This window comes from Lissotriton helveticus, chromosome 12, assembly GCF_964261635.1.
Source record: "Lissotriton helveticus chromosome 12, aLisHel1.1, whole genome shotgun sequence".
Taxonomy (NCBI): domain Eukaryota; kingdom Metazoa; phylum Chordata; class Amphibia; order Caudata; family Salamandridae; genus Lissotriton; species Lissotriton helveticus.
In genome coordinates, this window is record NC_136073.1 from 759,558,937 (window position 1) to 759,578,293 (window position 19,357).

A 19,357-nucleotide genomic window follows, 5' to 3' on the forward strand; every position below is an offset into this window, starting at 1 on the left:
AAGTTCCTGTCTATCCACCCTGCTACTGCTGGTAAGCAAAGATTGAAATTAGCTGCAGTAATTGTCACGTCCGTTTGAATCAACACAATGATCTGAGTGTCATCAGCATACGAAACTGCTTGTAGCCCAAAGAAATGGATTATCCTGGCACGGGGAGAGACATAGAGGTTGAAATGCGTAGGGATCAAAGATGAACCCTGTGGAACCACATTTGAGAGGGAAAACGAGTCCGACTGGAAGTGGTTCACTAAGACCCTTTTGTCTTAGTGACCCTTAGGACAGAAGATTTAAGGCCTCATCTGTGACACCCATTTCCTGAAGGCGATAAGTCAATAAAGAAGGGGAGATAGTATCAAAGGCTAGTGTCAGATGCAACAGGATCAGAGTTGTGCCCTGCCCTTCATTGACTAGCCGCTTAATAGAAACTGTAGCCACCCCCAAAGCAGTCTCAGTTCCATGATGTTTCTGGAACACAAACTGTGACACATCCAACCATCCCTGTTCCACCACAAATGCCATCAAGTGGCGATTAAGATGTCTCTCCAAGATCTTAGCAGGTAGTGGAAGAAGGGAGTTGGGCCGGATGTTCTTCTCCTCATTAGCCCTGCCTCGAGGAGGCGTAAGGTTTTGATTCAAATCCTGGCATACACATGTCAACAGACAGGGATTTACATCAAAACCCTTGAGTGGCTGGATGGGAACACCCATGTTCCACCCACGGAACGACCCCTTGACCCAGCACCAAGTAGTGCATAACACAACGTTGCTTTACTTTGGGATACGTCCAATGCAAATCTTGGTTTACATTGGATAGTAAAAATCTAACCAAATACTTTGTGCTGGATTTAGATATTCAAAGTGTTACAAATCCGGGCCTCTTTATTTATGAACAACAACTCCTGAGTAGAGAAGGGAATTTATTAAATGGTGGAGCTTCCAAGCCCAGTTGGTCTCCAATCAGCAGAGACATCTCTGTTAGTACCCATCACACCACAAAGGCACTTCTGTGTGTCAGAACCTTAGAACCTTAAAATAAATGAGCTACCTTAGTATACAGCCTAGCCCTGGGAGAACCTTAGAATAACTGAGCTCCCTTTATAAACAGCATGGAATCGAGCCAGTTAAGGAGGTGAGTTCATGGAGTGGGAGTGGCATCCTGCATGTGTACTTGTCCTCTTAACTTAATGATATGTGACAATGAAGTGATGCAAATCAGCGCTTCCCTGGCATCTGACAGTGCGCCTGATTGTACATCTGTGCCTGGTGTGAATGTCAGGTATGTATTGACAGTCAGTAGAGGTTTGTGAATTTGCAAGGCAAGTATTTTTTGTAAAAAATGTTGATACATTTCATGTCTCAGGTTATTAGACGTCTACTGAACATATAATAAGGTAAGCTTTCAAGTGTTCCATTGTAGCTAGCAGCCACCAACAGAAAGCAATTTATTAACACACATGGTTTTGTGTCTAAAATCTGAATTTAGGTACCCATAGGGCCACGTTTTCTGCATTTTTCGACATTGCTTAACTCTATCAATTAAGGCATTATGGGCCTCTCTATCGATGTGAAATTGTAGGCCCTCTCCTGTTTGTGAATGTCCTAGTTTTTGGTTTTCAAATCTGTTTCATCCGGTTTGTGAGACAATTAAACATGATGATGGTGAGCCAGGCGATCCTAGATGCCAACACCTCCTCTTTCACCACCTCCCTTGAAAATGATCCTTCAGGGAAGGAAGCCCAGCCTTTTTAGTAAGCAACATTTGCTTTCAGGGGTATGTAGTTCCACAGTTAACATTGTAAGTGTGGGCGTAAAAACGCCACTATGTAAAATGCTGTTGAAAGACAGATATGCCCCCAGCATTTTGAAGTAGGATTCACAATGGCACCAAGCTTCGTAGACACAATGTCGGAGTGCAAAATATTGAAATGTAAGTGAGTATACATTTTTTGGGGCAGATTTACAAGCCCCTTGTGCCACGTTTGCGCCCCTGTTGCATCACTTCTGTGACGCAGCAGCGACGTAAACCATGCACCACGTTGCGCCCTATTTACAACGTGACGCATCTAAGGAGATGCGTCACGTTGTAAAGCCCTGTGCCGCATGAAACCTACGTCAGGTTTTATGTGGGCGTTCCGGCACGGGGGCCTTCCGGCGTAGTAAGGCCTCAGTAAAGTGCCTGAGTGAAATCTACAAGCTTCCACCAAGTCACTTTTCCGACGTCGCTGCGTCAAAACCTTGCGCCTGCTTGAAGCAGGCGTAGGGCGTGACGCACCACGTTATGTATGGGCAGGCCACGTGCTTGCGACACGACTCCAGCAATGCGCCACCCTTCTGACAGGAGATGCGTCACACATCTGTTTATGCTTGCTCCATGATGCGTCGCGGGGTAAATGCGGTGCATCTGTGGTGGCGTACGGGTAAACTTGTGTGACGCATCTTACCTGGCGCATCCTTGCTGATTTGCAGGGATGCACCAGTCATCATAAATCTGCCCCTTTATATCTATCTTCACATATCTGTACCTTCCAGACGTATAGATGTGGAGTTAAGAATAGTAAATCTGCACTTCCTCTATATGCACTTACTGTATTTTGTCCCTCGATATTCTGTCCACGATATTAGCGTATCAGGATATATCAATCCTCGTTATGCCGTACTAGCAAAAGGCAAAATTGGCTGAAAGTAACAGAACTAGCGTTCGCTAACGGTTGCTTTTACTGCCCAATTTTGTGAAGCGATGAGCAGAAGTGCAGCATGACGTGAGCAAATGCATGCAGACTATGATCAGCTTTTGTTGTTTAGGGTGAAGAAAGTGCAAAGCTTGTGCATTAGATTCCAAATTCTAGTGCATATTTGCATTTGCGCCCCAATCGGGTTTACTGGGGTATTGGAATGAGGCCATAGTAGAAACATGGAGAAGATGGGATGGAATAAAATCCAATCTCCAACTAGGCTGTCTGTCATGGCTTCTTCTTAAGGAGGGAGGGCCCAGAAGCATCATAAGTACACCTGCTCGTATCTTCGGATACCCTCTTCCATGCCCTAGGTATTTGGTGGAGCCCTACACTGTTCTTTAAATGGGCTGGTACCGAGTACCGGAACTTTTTATTTTGAGAGCGAGAGTACCTGTACTTCTCAAGAGAGACGTAATAGCTTTCATTGGAGAGTACCGGCACTTCTCTGAAACTAACAGGTACTCTGGTATAGGTTACCCTAACTTCTCAGGAGAGACGTAATAGCTTTCATTGGAGAGTACTGGCACTTCTCTGAAACAAACAGGTACTCTGGTATAGGTTACCCTAACTTCTAAAGAGAGACGTAATAGCTTTCATTGGAGAGTACCAACACTTCTCTGAAACAAACAGGTATTCTGGTATAGGTTACCCTAACTTCTCAAGAGAGACGTAATAGCTTTCATTGGAGAGTACCAACACTTCTCTGAAACAAACAGGTACTCTGGTATAGGTTACCCTAACTTCTCAAGAGAGACGTAATAGCTTTCATTGGAGAGTACTGGCACTTCTCTGAAACAAAGAGGTACTCTGGTATAGGTTACCTTAACTTCTCAAGAGAGACGTAATAGCTTTCATTGGAGAGTACCAACACTTCTCTGAAACAAACAGGTACTCTGGTATAGGTTACCCTAACTTCTCAAGAGAGACGTAATAGTTTTCATTGGAGGGTACCGGCACTTCTCTGAAACAAACAGGTACTCTGGTATAGGTTACCTTAACTTCTCAAGAGAGACGTAATAACTTTCATTGGAGGGTACCGGCACTTCTCTGAAACAAACAGGTACTCTGGTATAGGTTACCCTACCTTCTCAAGAGAGACGTAATAGCTTTCATTGGAGAGTACCGGCACTTCTCTGAAACAAACAGGTACTCTGGTATAGGTTACCCTACCTTCTCAAGAGAGACGTAATAGCTTTCATTGGAGAGTACCGGCACTTCTCTGAAACAAACAGGTACTCTGGTATAGGTTACCCTACCTTCTCAAGAGAGACGTAATAGCTTTCATTGGAGAGTACCGGCACTTCTCTGAAACAAACAGGTACTCTGGTATAGGTTACCCTAACTTCTCAAGAGAGACGTAATAGCTTTTATTGGAGAGTACCAACCCTTCTCTGAAACAAACAGGTACTCTGGTATAGGTTACCCTAACTTCTCAAGAGAGACGTAATAGCTTTCATTGGAGAGTACCAACACTTCTCTGAAACAAACAGGTACTCTGGTATAGGTTACCCTAACTTCTCAAGAGAGACGTAATATCTTTCTAACTTCTCAAGAGAGACGTAATATCTTTCATTGGAGAGTACCAACACTTCTCTGAAACAAACAGGTACTCTGGTATAGGTTACCCTAACTTCTCAAGAGAGACGTAATAGCTTTCATTGGAGGGTACCGGCACTTCTCTGAAACAAACAGGTACTCTGGTATAGGTTACCCTAACTTCTCAAGAGAGACGTAATAGCTTTCATTGGAGGGTACCGGCACTTCTCTGAAACAAACAGGTACTCTGGTATAGGTTACCCTAACTTCTCAAGAGAGACGTAATAGCTTTCATTGGAGGGTACCGGCACTTCTCTGAAACAAACAGGTACTCTGGTATAGGTTACCCTAACTTCTCAAGAGAGACGTAATATTTTTCATTGCAGGGTACCGGCACTTCTCTGAAACAAACAGGTACTCTGGTATAGGTTACCCTAACTTCTCAAGAGAGACGTAATAGCTTTCATTGGAGGGTACCGGCACTTCTCTGAAACAAACAGGTACTCTGGTATAGGTTACCCTGACTTCTCAAGAGAGACGTAATATTTTTCATTGGAGGGTACCGGCACTTCTCTGAAACAAACAGGTACTCTGGTATAGGTTACCCTAACTTCTCAAGAGAGACGTAATAGCTTTCATTGGAGGGTACCGGCACTTCTCTGAAACAAACAGGTACTCTGGTATAGGTTACCCTAACTTCTCAAGAGAGACGTAATATTTTTCATTGGAGGGTACCGGCACTTCTCTGAAACAAACAGGTACTCTGGTATAGGTTACCCTAACTTCTCAAGAGAGACGTAATAGCTTTCATTGGAGGGTACCGGCACTTCTCTGAAACAAACAGGTACTCTGGTATAGGTTACCCTAACTTCTCAAGAGAGACGTAATAGCTTTCATTGGAGGGTACCGGCACTTCTCTGAAACAAACAGGTACAGGGTCCCGGCACTTCCATTTTACCATTTCAATCACTGGCTCCACATATAGATGAATTATTCTCAATCCATTTTTTTTAACCAAAAGTTCAGTTTCTTCAGCTGAAGAGGCATTTGCCGGCCCAAGTCAGCAGGACAAAGATCGTAGTCGAACAAGACGTGGGCCCTCGTGCTGTTTTACCAGTTTCCTGATTTAAAAAAAAGAAAATCTTTTCACGGCTCAGGACAAAACGCCTGGTTTAAAAGGGGTTTTTATAGCCTGTGACCCTTCTTTCTCATTTTCATGACCCCGAGACCAGGAACAAAGCACCACAGCCATTCTCGCAACCCCTGGATAATTAGACAAAGTGTTATCCGCATTCGGACAGCGCCCACACAATGGAACCCGGTTGACCTTTGGGCGCCGGGAGCAGCAAAGTTTGTTTTTCCCCCTTTTTGCAGGACCCAGCAGGAGAGAAATGAGCCGCCTCGTTCTGGGGCAAGCCACCCGACACAACCACAATGGCGCCCAGGGTTTGCCGCATGGCGCTCGAGGCGCTGTTTATTTGCCGTTGCCCGGTACAATGCAGGCAGATGAACTTTGATGGGATTACGTCATTAATCCTTGAGTCATTATAAATGGGAAAGTGAGCTATTAATTTTTTTCAGATAAGCCCTTCTCGCTTTTTGAAGTCTTCGGGTAGTGAGCGGCTGCGGTGCGAACTATGTAAAAAAAAAAAAAACTACTGTCAAAGGAACCCAGCATTTCGAAGGATTTTTTCATTTTAGATTTTTTAGTTACTCACAGCACTGTGAGTAATTCATTAAAGTTCAATTGTTGTGCATTTTTGTAGTTGATGTTTTCATAGAGGGGCTGGTGTGTTTGACTTGAGTTTGATCATCTCTATTGATAATAATGTTGCATCAAACATATCACCAATCACTATATCACAAAATAAATACATAATTGCTATTCTTGACTCTATGCTTACCATGGGAGTAAATATAAGTGGAACATCTATTTTACCTTGCAATTTAGCAGTTAGATCAGTGTACCAGGAACTATAATATTTCATGCGATATAACTCATGCAGTATAATGGGGTATTCCGTTTCGGATTAAAATATATGGGTAGACATATATGCAGGGCTTTAAGTGGGGTGGTCTGTGGGGGCTGAGCCCCCCAGTTTTTTGGGGGGGCCTTGAAAGGGGGCTCAAGGGGGCTCTATTTTTGGGCCTCAAAGGTCAAAGGTAGGGTGAGCAGATGTCCTGGTTTTTGTTTGGTGTTACTAGTGTGGGTAACATGTCTTGATAGTGAAATACTGCCAATTTCGTTTACTATTGAAAGGCTATCTTGCCCATAGGATAACATGGGGAATGCTGTGTGACATGTTTACCAGCATATATTCCCATAACGACAAGATAGACTTATGGAATCTGGTATCCCTGAACTCAGGCGTGCAACATCCATTGGACTCAAAGGGCTTCAGACCCCCGTCGTGTGTGGCAGCCCAGGATGAGACGCTTCCTGGGCACACACACAGCCGCACCGAGCACTTCACAGGTCTTTTAAAGACCATTTGCATATTAATGAAGAATTGTTGTTGTCTCACCCCTTCTAAGAGCCACAGCAGCTGCACTCTGACTATTGCTTAAAGATTCAGCCCCACCCCTGAAATTTGGCTCTAGTTGCCCCTCTGCCTGAACTCAGAATTTAATAACACATACTTTAGTGAAGATGGTTTTTAAATTCTAAGTATGGAAATAGCAAATGTTTTTTTTGAGTGTTTGGTATTTTATGGTTTATACTTAATAAATATACTGTTTGGCCTATTTTATTATCCTTTGCTGGATGCGACTTCATGATTTTCTTAAGCACACAATGCTAGTTATCTTGATTTAGACCACGCCCCTAATTGGATAGGCCACACCCCTTTAAGAAATTTGCCACGCCCCTTTTAGAGCACCCCTGTTTTTTCCCCACTTAAAGCCCTGCATATATGACTAATATAGTGTTAACCTAGCTACAAACTAATGTAAGGCTGTGCACAATGTGGGATTTCACAATGGGTAGATTCACAGAAGAGGAGTGAGAGGGGGACTGGAGTACAGCCACAGAGATCTCCAGTGGGCAGTAGAAGAGTGCTAGGGTGAGGTTAACTGGCAGGGTTGGTCAGTGATCTCAGTGGTTTAGCTGGAGGTGAGAAATGCTTGAGCTCGGAAGCAGTGGGAGGTGGAACTTTTTCAGTTGTTGTCTGGCATCCAGGTGGGTACTCTGTTACAAGCAGGGGCGGCTCATCCTCAAAGGCGAAGGAGCGTAGCCCCACTGGCTTAAAGCCAACAGCTAAAAAATAAAACAATATTTCATTATTGCTTTATTTTTTAGCAGCCGGCTCACCCAGTGTGTGTAGGGAGGGTCTGGGCAACAGGAGGACGGAGTAGGAGTGGAGTCCACTCTCTTAGTGCGCATGTGTGTTTGGCCGGCCGTCTCTGGCAGCCCAAACACACAAGCACACTTAGGTTTCTCTAACCCACCTGTATTAAACAGCAGGGTTAAAGAAACAGCATAGACTCCTTGTGCCTGAGCGAGCATCTTTTCAACCTGCTCAGGCCAATCCTAGTGCTGCTCTTATAGCATGAGTGCAGACTGAGGTTTGTACAGGGAGTCTGTGATCCTGTCCCAGTGTCTTCTGGGACCAGAAAGAAGAACGCGAGGAGGCGCGGCAGCTTAAGGTAAGTCATTCTTTTTTTTAAATAATTCAACTCCCCCCTGTGCTCCTTCGCCCCAGCCCCCGCCTCACCACTTTTGGATGTGGCGCCCGCCTCTGGTGACAAGGTGTTGCTTGACAAGGGGAGCATTTACCTTAATGCCGAATTGGTTAAGAGATGGAGCCTGGTTGATTGGACTGGGAAGGAGTTCCAGATCTTAGAATCATAGGAGGAGATTGTCTGGATCCTCTTCTTCTCTTTCCTGCATTTATGGTTTCTAGTCTGGGTCAGTGTTTTAAATCTAAATAAAGAAGAGCAGGTACTCACTATTTAGAGTGCCTGGTTGCTCCTGAGAAGTGCAGGTACTCTTCTAGTAAATGTGTTGCAGCAATGCTGAGAAGTACCGATACTCTCCCTTTCAATTACTCAGTGCCGGACAGTAGCTGACCATTTAAAGCACTATTCAGGATGGAGGCATAGTTCTATTGCTTCAGGGCTTGATAGCCATCGTTCCACACAGCGGGGCCTTTGTTTGTTCAGGCAAAGGCTATGTGTTACCTACAGTGTGAGAATATGATTTTTTGCAGGATTTAACATGATTCAGAAATTACTTGCAGTACTGAAACAGTGGATTCTTGTTTTTCATACCATAAGGATTTTGATGGGTGACAATGCACATTGGAAAGGGCTTTCAAATTGCTGAAATGTGTTTGCTCAAAAATCACTTTATAAGAACAATAACCAACACAAGATGACCAGGCTATAAAATGTTTAGGCGAAGCAGGTCAGGCAGAAGTCTGCGCGGGTCAGGCAGAAGTCTGCTTGCCTATATGGTATTGAATTAGCATTTACATTAGGCTGCATAAATTCAACAAAATGAACACTCGAAAATATTGTGATCATTAGAAACTCAAGATGAAAATTAATATCTACAAACACATATATTTTTACGGAAAAATTGATTCCTTATTTATTGACCATCACCTGCCTAATATTTTTACAGTTATGCAAAAAGCGGTCCACCAGATGAACATCCCAATCCTTCATTGTAGGGCCAGAAACCCTGTGCCCATTTCCTGAGCTTGCAGAGCTATGAAATGGTGATTATTTCAGTAGGGGAAACAGACGGAACAACGAGGCCAGAGCCACGAGTTCCCAAAGCCCACAAGCCGAACTACGACAACGACTTGCCCAAACAGTGACTTTGCCATTACCACGCATGTGCGTGGTTAAGGCAAAGTCGGTCTAGTGTTCGGGATGGGCGGGGAGAAAGGAGCGTCGGAAAGCGAACAGGACAGGTAAGAGGGGTTTGGAGTAGGTTTTAGGGGGTGGGGGTTTCAGGGTAGTTTTTAGGGGGTGGGGGTTTGGGGTATTTTTTAGGGGGTGGAGGGGTTTAGGGTAGATTTTAGGGGGTGGGGGTTCGGGGTAGCTCATAGTGGGTGGCGGGGTTCGGGGTAGTTTTTAGGGGGTGGGGGTTTGGGGTCGTTTTTAAGGAGTGGGGGGTTCGGAGTAGTCTTTAGGGGGTTGGGGTAGTTTTTAGGGGGTGGGGGTTTGGGGTAATTTTGAAGGGGTGGAGGGATTTGGTGTAGTTTTTAGTGGGTGGTGGGGTTCTGGGTAGGTTTTAGGGGGTGGGGGGATTGGGGTAGTTTTTAGGTGGTAGGGGGGTTCTAGTAAGTTTTTAGGAGGTTGGGGTTGTATTTAGGGCTCAGGGGGAGAGGGATGGGGTGGTAACCTTAGCCACGGATAGGCGTTTACCATGCATTCCTTAACCACGAAAATTTGTGGTAAAGGAATGTGTGGTAAAGCAAATCATGGTTAAGACACAATCATTGTAGAGACCACGTGGTGAAGGTTGGCGGGGTAGAGGAAGTTGTTGTTGTGACAATCAATCTTTCAGAAGGTCTGTCAGCTCATGTGGGTCAGCCATCGCAGACATCTACTCGGAATTCTTGTTATGAACTCCTTAGGCCTCGGTTGTGCCCACATTGACTACTATACAGAAGGACAGATCAACAGGAGAGAAGACCAATTATTACTCTGTTCAAATATCCAGGAAAAAAGGACTTGCATTCAGTTATGCACGGGTGGGCCTGAACCTAATGAAGGTGAAGGCAAGTAACAAACTCAATGCATTGCTCGCTCTCCTTTTCCCAGATGAAGAATGTATACCAGATTCAGAATACCCCCTCGCTATGCACTCCTAATTACCCCACATTCTACTTCACTATGACATCTTTTATGACATCATTGATAATATCATTACAACATTTGCAAATAAATTATTAATGCAAAGACTTTTCATGATGGAGGGTGTGAGTTATAGTTAGCCTAGGGCATGAGTAATAGCTCTTTGAGATAACTATAACTAGTTATTCTCTGTTTTTTTTATTTTATTTAAAATGTTGCATTGTTACCGAACATTTCACCTAATTATAACATTACTTTTACCTTTGTTTCCTTCAGTGAGTTTCAGTTTTTTTGTACATAAAGTATTTTATTATTACCATACGTAAACCCAACCCCACACTGTGCACAGCCTTTTGCCGTGTGTGGTGAGAGGTTGGCAGCAGGGCCTGGTCTGTGTCCAAGCCCTGTGGCCAGCACCCTGCAGGCAGCCAACCCCACATTGCGCATGGCCTTCGGCCGTGCACAGAGGGGGAGGGGCCACAGGTCTTGTGGTCAATATATAGAAATATAAGCCTGTATCCGCTCTTGTGAGGATTGTGAGGAACCTTCAGTACAACGGAATTGAAGGATATATATATATATATCTATATACAGATATATATAGATATATATATAGATATATATATATATATTTTATTTACCTAATCCCAGTTCCCTGTAGGTAGTTAAAGGGTTTTTGAGTTTATTAATAACTTTGGAGAAGTTTGCCAAATCTTCACAAAATTAAAAAAAAAATAGTTTGTCACTCACTTCAGCTGCTGTCTCGAAAGTGTCAGTATGATTTGTCAAGTGGGGGGCCAAGAAAAAGGGGGGTCCCAAAACACGTTTCCCCATGCAAGTACCCACAGGGATTTTAGACACAACTACAGTCCAAACCGCTGAACGGAATTACACCAAATATGTCAGAAAGCTGGATGTATGTCCAGATAGAGTGCTTTTTGTAATTTGGGTCAATCTGTTCAGAAGTTTTGGAGTTATTAAAGTAAAAAGATTTATCTATATCTAGAGACGCTGATCCACTGTGGAGCCGCTACAGTCGCCAACAGCAATGCTGTTCACAACCCGAGAGAAAAGTTGCAGCCACCATTTTGTGCATAAGGACACAGTTCCCTATGGGAGAGGGGGGCATAAAGTAGTAATAGAGTATACAGGATCAGGATAGAAGTTTCCTGACCCCATGGGTCTGCTGGAGGGGTATGTGCGGGACCTTACATGGGGAAGAAATTGGGGATTTCTTTTGCGCCCACGAGGATCTGTAGATCCATCACAGTGCTGCCCCCCTGTGGAAACTGCAGCGGATCTGCAGATTTAGACCCCAATTAAAAAACACATAAACCAACTCATAGACCCATTCACACACACTCTCACCCCCAGTCAACCATTCACACACTCACACATCCATACACCCACAAACACACCCATAAAGTCACTCACATATCCATTCAGAGACCCACACAGGCACTCACACACCCACATACACACCCATACAGCCACCTACACACCCACACAGCCACTTACAGTCCCACTGATACACCCATACAGAAAAACCACTGACATACCCACTCACACACCCCTACATCCACTCACACACCACTCAGAAACCCAGTCAAAAAAACCCACTCACTCTCCCATTCACTCTCTGAGTCCCCCATTCAACCACTGACACACCGATTGACACCTAGTCACACACCCATACAGTTCCTCACACATCCACTCGGAGAACCCCAGAAAACCACTCACACACCCACTTATAGACCCACACAGGCACTCACACACCCATGTACACACCCATACAGCCACTTACACACCCACTCACAGACCCACACATCCACTTACACTCCCATACAGAAAAACACTCACACACCCACTCACACACCACTCAGAGATACACACAGTCACTTACATACACACACCACACACTTCCACTCCCACTTACCCACACAATCATTCATACACCCACACTGCCAGTCATCCACCCACTCACACACCCACTCATAGACTCACAGAACCACTTACTCACACAATCACTCACACAACCACTCACACACCCATACAACCACTTGCACACCCTATTGCAGATCCAGAAAATCCCTCACACACCGACACAGGTACTAGACAGCTACTCACACATCCACACAGCCAGTCTCACATCCAGTTACATACCTACACAGCCACTAACATATCCACTCACACACCCACATAGCTCTTCTTGCACCCACACAGTTACTTGCACATCTACTCACATACCTACACACAGGCAGTGGTACAGTCCTATAAATTGGAACAGAATATGTTTGTATTAAATGTGTTGCTGTTTTGTACTGAATGTGTGCTTTTGGTTGGGAAGGGGTCCACCTGCAAGATAGGGCAGACCCCTTATTTTGCTCAGGATCTGCATAAGATCCAGAGAACCAAATGAGAAATTGGAAAAAAGATTTGAAAAACAAAAGAGCCAGTGTTTGCGAAACGGGTTGGCTCTGAAAAGAGCCTATGTGTGTATGGTTTGTGTAGATGATACTTACACATAGAACATAATGCAGTCTTTGAAGTTCTTGAGGAACACCCTGTTGCCTGTCTCTTTAAAATGGACTCAGTCTTCTCTGTATGTTCCATTCAAGTTGACACATAAGTTGTTATGGTATATAGAGCCCATGTTGTGGTCTCTGAAAAATGCTGAAGCAGCTTTATAGTCATGTTTCCTGGTTTTCTCTATGTGCAGAGAAAATTGAGTTGACCACTGCCACTTCTGTCTTTGTCAAATGTTGGAGAACACCAAAGCAGTATGTGGGAAAAGTGACATTAATTTACCAAAGGTATCCTTCATTGGAATTTCCAGTACTACACAGTAATTGTGCCTAGGTCATTGCCATCCCAGTTTACAATCATGAGGTCTGGATGCTGGCAATCGGCAATGTGTTCAACCAAAGTCTGCAATTGATGCAACTTTAACTCTTTAGGTAAGCGCCGCTATTATTGAAGGCTGCTTGTTCATTTTTAAACGCTGCATATTTGGTGGACTAGCGCGAGAGTACTGCGCTTTTAAACGCGATAATTTTTAATTCTGGCACTTAGGGCCTTTAATATTACTTTTGAGACCTGCGCTAATTGGGGTTTGTGTTAGGACATACTTGCATTTAAAATAACCTAATTGCACCGCTGTTTAGCGGGCCGTTAGTTGGTACCTTGGGGTGGGAGCCATCTTGGGGGAGGAAGTGCCGGGTCTGGATGCCATCTTTGTCTGCAGGCTAGTTGCTGCCTGACGCCCTCGCACGCTCGGGCGCTACTTAAACCTGTCTTATGCAAGCGCGCACGCGCGCAGCGGGCGCGCCATGGGCACGCCGGAGGCTCGCCAGAGGTGAGCCCATCTGTGCCCATCCGTGATCAAACGGGACCCGGGGCCATGATCCCTGGTCCGCGTCTTACCTATAACAGAGGTGAGTTGTGGGAAGCTAATTTAGGCAAGACACCTCTCAGTCAGGGGTGCGTGGTCATACTCTGCCAGGAAGGACTACTGAAAGCACCTAGGACAAATCCAGGTCGGAATAACGTGTACAAGGCTCGTGGGTTGAACTACGGCCTCCTTAACATTCGTTCCCTTCAGCGACACAATTTGGAGGTCTTTACTCTACTGGAGGACGAGGAACTGGATATATTAGGAGTAACAGAAACGTGGTAAGAGGACTCCTCGATGCCAGATCTTGTAGCTTCTATAGCAGCTCACTTCTCGGTGCTGTACCATAATAGAGCGGATGCTAAGAGAGGGGGTGGTGTGGCCCTGCTCTATGGCTCTCGCCTACGGGGCGAAAGACTTTTGGCCGAAAGTATGGGCGGTGCTGAGGTGCTGGGCGTTAAGTTGAAGCTGGGGACAGACTGTATGATCATTCTTTTAGTCTATCGCCCCCCGTGGGCATCGCCGGACTTCTCGGATTTGTTCCTGAGACTGGTCCAGGATGTACGCTCAAGGTATGATAAGGTGGTCATCATGGGTGATTTCAATTATCATTGGGAAAAAGTCCCGAAAGAAGGACAAGCTTTTCAGATTGATGAGGCATTGACATCACTGGATTTTGTCCAACAAGTGAGGGGCCCGACACATGTCAAGTGTCATACCCTTGACTTGGTCTGGATGACAACTCCAGCGCAGGGCTCGGTAGTTGTCCAGCCGTGCGTATGGTCCGATCACCATTTGGTGAGGGGCGAGATCCTGTTGGATGAACTAAAAATGAAGTCCGGGGAAGGCTGGAAGGCGGTAAGAAAGTGGAAAAACATCAACGGAGATAAAATGGTAGATTACCTCCTAACTTATCCACCATCTAACAACCGGGAAGAGAATTCAGATGTCCTCGAAAAGGAATTATTAGATAAACTCAGGAAGGCTACGGATTGTGTGGCACCAATACGTAGGATGAACTTAGTGGACAGAGGATCCGGGGCCCCATGGTATAACGAATCACTTAGGGAGAAGAAACGGGGGTTACGGAAAGTGGAAAGAGCTTGGCGGAAGGACTATAACTCCAACTCCCGGAGCCGGTGTACACAGGCACTCGCTAGCTACAAGCAGGCGATCATAGCTAGGAAAGCCGAGTTCTTTGAGGAGAGGATTGTAACTGCTAGGAACCCCCAGAAAGAAATCTTTAGAGTCCTTACGGAACTTAGGAAAAATAAGGAGCAGACTATGGAGTTCATGCAGGAGGACTGCCAAAAATTTCAAGATTTCTTTATTAGCAAGATTACGGACCTTATATCCGACATTTTAGCGACCCCCACGATTGACTGCCCTCCACAGACTATTCCTGCTAGAATGCCAGTGACCACCCCATTAACTGCCCTACCCTTGATTACGAAGGAGAGGTTGACATTTCTTATGGGGCGGGTCAAGTCGGGCTCCCAGGCAGATCCGTGCCCACCGGAAGTGTTCAAACTGGCATTGCCTGGTATAGAAGAAGACGTGTTGAGCCTTCTGAATACATCTCTACAAACAGGACAAGTCCCGTCATCCTTTAAGGAGGCCCGGCTGATTCCCCTGTTGAAAAAAACGGGGGCGGATGTGAAATGTCTGAAAAATTTCAGGCCAATTTCTCAGCTACCGTTCCTGGCGAAGGTGGTAGAGCAACATGTACTTACCATTTTGTCGGAACATTTGGAGAGGAACGTCCTGCTTGAGCCGAACCAGGCTGGGTTCCGTGCGAATCACAGCACGGAGCTTGTTATGTTGTCTATTTTGGATGAACTGAGGAACAGGGCAGACAAGAAAACTCCAGGTGCCCTGGTGCTGTTGGACCTCTCCGCGGCATTTGACACCGTTTGTCATAAACAACTATTGTCGCGGTTGAGGGATTTCGGCATTCAGGGCACAGCACATGCCTGGCTCTCCTCATTCCTCCAGGGGAGGACACAGAGAGTGCAGCTTGGTGATCTGCTCTCCACCACAACATCGATCACCTGCGGGGTGCCGCAAGGGTCTGCCCTGTCACCCCTTTTATTCAATATCTACCTGAAGCCTCTGATTCTGCTGCTTAACCGGGTGGACTGTCAGGTGTACAACTATGCGGATGACACCCAGATCATCATCCAATTGGATGATGGTCTGGGTGCTTTCGCAAGATTACAAAACATTCTCAAGTACACAGCCAACTGGATGTCCATGAATTCCTTAAAGATCAATCCTGATAAGACCGAGGTGTTGCCAATTACCATCGCTGGCAACCCATGGAATGATCAATTCTGGCCAAGAGAACTAGGGTCACCCCCGGAACCTGCGGCCGTTGTTAAAAGCTTGGGCATCCATGTGGATGGCAAGTTGTCCATGCAGAAGCAAGTTACGGCTGTTGTGGGTACTTGTGTCGGCCTTCTTCGACAACTCAGGAAAATTTCCTCGTTGCTGTCCTTTTCCACCCTGAGGCGTGCGGTCTCTGCCACGATCCTAGCCAGGTTGGATTATGGTAACTTGTTATACATAGGGCTGCCGCAAAAACTCTTGGACAAGTTGCAGGTTGTCATGAATGACGCTGCAAGACTTATCTTCAAAAAGCCGAGGAACACACATGCATCCCCCCTCATGCGAGAACTGCATTGGTTGCCAGTTAAGCAGAGGGTTATGTTTAAAGGGTTGTGCATTGCGCACAAAGCCCTGTATGGAAGGGCGCCAAGCTATATGAAATCCCACCTGATTCCTTATAGGCCGGAGAGGGCGCTACGATCTGCAGAAGCTACCCTCCTCACTCAACCACGCTGTAGACTGGCCACCGTGGGTGGTCGCGCCTTCTCCTTTACTCTTCCAGCATTCTGGAACAAGTTGCCAATGGAACTGCGGAAGGAAACCAACTTGTTGTCCTTCCGGAAGAAATTAAAAACAGTGCTCTTTCAGCAAGAGTGGGGTGGCCTGTAATTTATGACCAGCTGCTTTCTGTACTCGGTTGCGTGGACCCTGACAAAGCGCTTAGAGACCCCTGGGTTATAACGCGCTATATAAATAAAATAAATAAAATAAATAGAAATAAATAAATAAATAAACTCTCTCTGGTCAACCCCAGTAATGTCGACATTATGTAAACCTAGGTCCCTGTCAATGCCACTCTTTCTAGCACTCTCTCTGGCCCAAACCACAAAACTATGGCCCACAATCCAGACTCTGACCTTTTTGGAGACAAGCAGGAGCAGCACACAAGAAAAGGCTGCAGCAGAATGAGGAAGTTTTGAAGATGAAAGACAGCTATAATGGAGGACAGCAAGTGAATAATAAAAGAACAATTTTCATTGTACAGTGGAGGTGTGCAGGGCACTAAAATTAGGTAATGACTTTAAGAAGAAAAAAACTAACCCTGTGATTGGCTTTGAAATAATAAAAAAAAGATGTTGTTTGGGATATGCTTGGGATTGCAAACAGTCAACCACACCTGCTATATTTAATTTGAAGCCAGTTTGCTATTGAAAGACTTGTGAACTTTTGACCTACTGGTAAGCAGAGACTATGGGAAACATGGTTACATGACATAGCTAATAGAGTGTGGGGAGAAGGGAACAAAAGAGACTGCAGTGTGAAACTGAAAAGCAGTCTAGTGTACAAATATTGCTCAGTAGGGAGTGCATGTCTTTTTATTGACAACATTTAACCAAATAAAATATAAATGAAAAGCATTAACAGCAGATTGTTTAATGCTTTTAAGAACTTTCGTGTGGATCCACAGATCTGCCATAGATGCACACGGGGCCTTGCTGACCCCCCTCCCCCCCCCGGTGGTTCCGCGGATTCATGAAAAACCTCCAAAATTGGGCTTCTTTACAGGAAACATGGAAAGGATTCGGAAATAGTGACCATTTAGAAGAGGTATAACAAAAATAAAAGATGAAAGGATGTCTGTGATTTGCTAAGGAGTATGAGTCAGATCACAGTGGGAAGGGTAGACTTTATTGGTATTTTTGTACTGAAAGTGGAGGACTGCCATATTTCTGATTTGAGATTTGCAGTGAAAAACAGATATTAACATAAAATAAAATAAAAGTTGGACAACCATAGAGAGATGTTACAGGTATGTTAATTAGGTTTTACCATAAAAAAGTATATTTAATAAAAAAAAACTATGAGTGTATATAAGCTGAAAGAGAATGTGTAGCTTCTAGACACTACACTAAAAGGCAAAATAGAAGGGAAGTTAGATGAGAACCTTATCTAAAAGTATAGTGAGCAGCAAAGGAAGAAGAGGACTGCTATATATAGTTATTTTATTGAGTCAGTTTGAAGGAATGTGTTTGAAATTAGAGGTGGGTGGTTGTTCATAGTATGTAATTTAATAGTATGTAATTTGCACCCACTCACACAGTCAGATAGGCACTTACACTCCCACAAAAGTACGTATGTACCCACCACTGATATAGCCAGACAATGATTAAAAACACAGAGAAACACACCCATAAAACCAATCTCGCACTATACATCCACTTACAAAGTCATTCATACACCCATACCAGCACTGTCACAACCACTCACACACCTAACAGCCATTCATGTACCTAGCACTCAGTCAGTTGCACACACATTTATACGCCTATATACGCAGTTATGTACCCAGTCACCCACCCATACAGTCACTCATATACCTATTTACAAGACCATACAACCACTCACACACTCAGTCATACAGTGACAGATGCACTTACACATCTACTCCTACATACTTACACAGCACTTCTGTATCCACACTAACAGAGCCACTTGCACATACAGTTACATACCCAAACACAGCTAGTTACCAATCTATACAGCCACTTACATATCCATTTAGACACCCATACAGTCAACACACACACAGTCACACACCCACACAGCTACTTACACATCCAGTGACACACTCACAGAGGCGCTGAAACACTCACTGAGATATGCACAACCACTCACACAATCAGTTACCCACCCATACAGCCACTTATGTACCCATTTTACACCCATACACTTTTCTACACAGCTTCTTACACACTGCCATAACCACTTATGTAGCTACTCACTTGCTTATGGTTTGTAATCTAATAGTATGTAGTGTAAAGCTAAATGTGTTCTATATTTGCTTTTCAGATATCTACTTGTGTTTAAAGAGGAATGGAAGGTAGAAGGGTAAGGTGAAATAAAATTACAATTATGCTTGTTGACAGCATCCATAAACTGGGCAACAGATGACATTTGCCACAATGAGTCACCATGTCTTGGAGTTTTGGTGAAACAGCGGGGATGATAGCCATCTGGTCAGGTGGTAAGGGTCTCACAGACGTCCAGCTGCTGATGATGAGGCACCAGCTTCCCACTCTCTCATCATCCTGTGATACATCCTTTTACATATGGTTTTCAGGTGTTTCAACATAGAGAACGTGCAATGTGAATACTTCTACTCTGTACCCCTCAACATTGTTTTGCTGCAAATATCAATTCTCCTGAAGGGATGGAGAAATATTTCCAAATGTCGAGGGACTTCTTTGGAGTTGGTATGTCTTCTTGTTCTTTGTCCTGCTCTTCCCCTTGTCTCCTGTCTTCAGCAGAAGACATCCTGATTTTAAAACTCTGTACTTTTAAATAAAAGCTAAAAAACTGGATGGAGCAGTGGTTTTTACTCTGTCTCCAGAGAGATAATAAACACAAATAACTGATTTGGGGTGTGGTTTGCAAAGTGCATAGGTGAAGACTCACTGTATGCAATGAGAAGTTAAAGTTTTGGTGTGGTCCTGGAATCACAGCGGATTTGCGGTGGCATCGCCTTGGATCAGCAGATCCATAAAATGAATTAAAAAAA

The 19,357-nt window shown here is 44.6% G+C and overlaps 1 long non-coding RNA gene across 1 annotated transcript in view; it reads left to right on the forward strand.

Annotated features, from left to right (window-relative positions):
- LOC144798878 (uncharacterized) overlaps positions 1 to 19,150 on the forward strand; it is a 281,061-nt gene extending 261,911 nt beyond the window's left edge. The window contains exon 3 of the long non-coding RNA XR_013603688.1: positions 18,649 to 19,150. This is a non-coding gene — a long non-coding RNA (uncharacterized LOC144798878). The remainder of the gene's footprint in view (positions 1 to 18,648) is intronic.
- Positions 19,151 to 19,357: the final 207 nt, after the last annotated feature.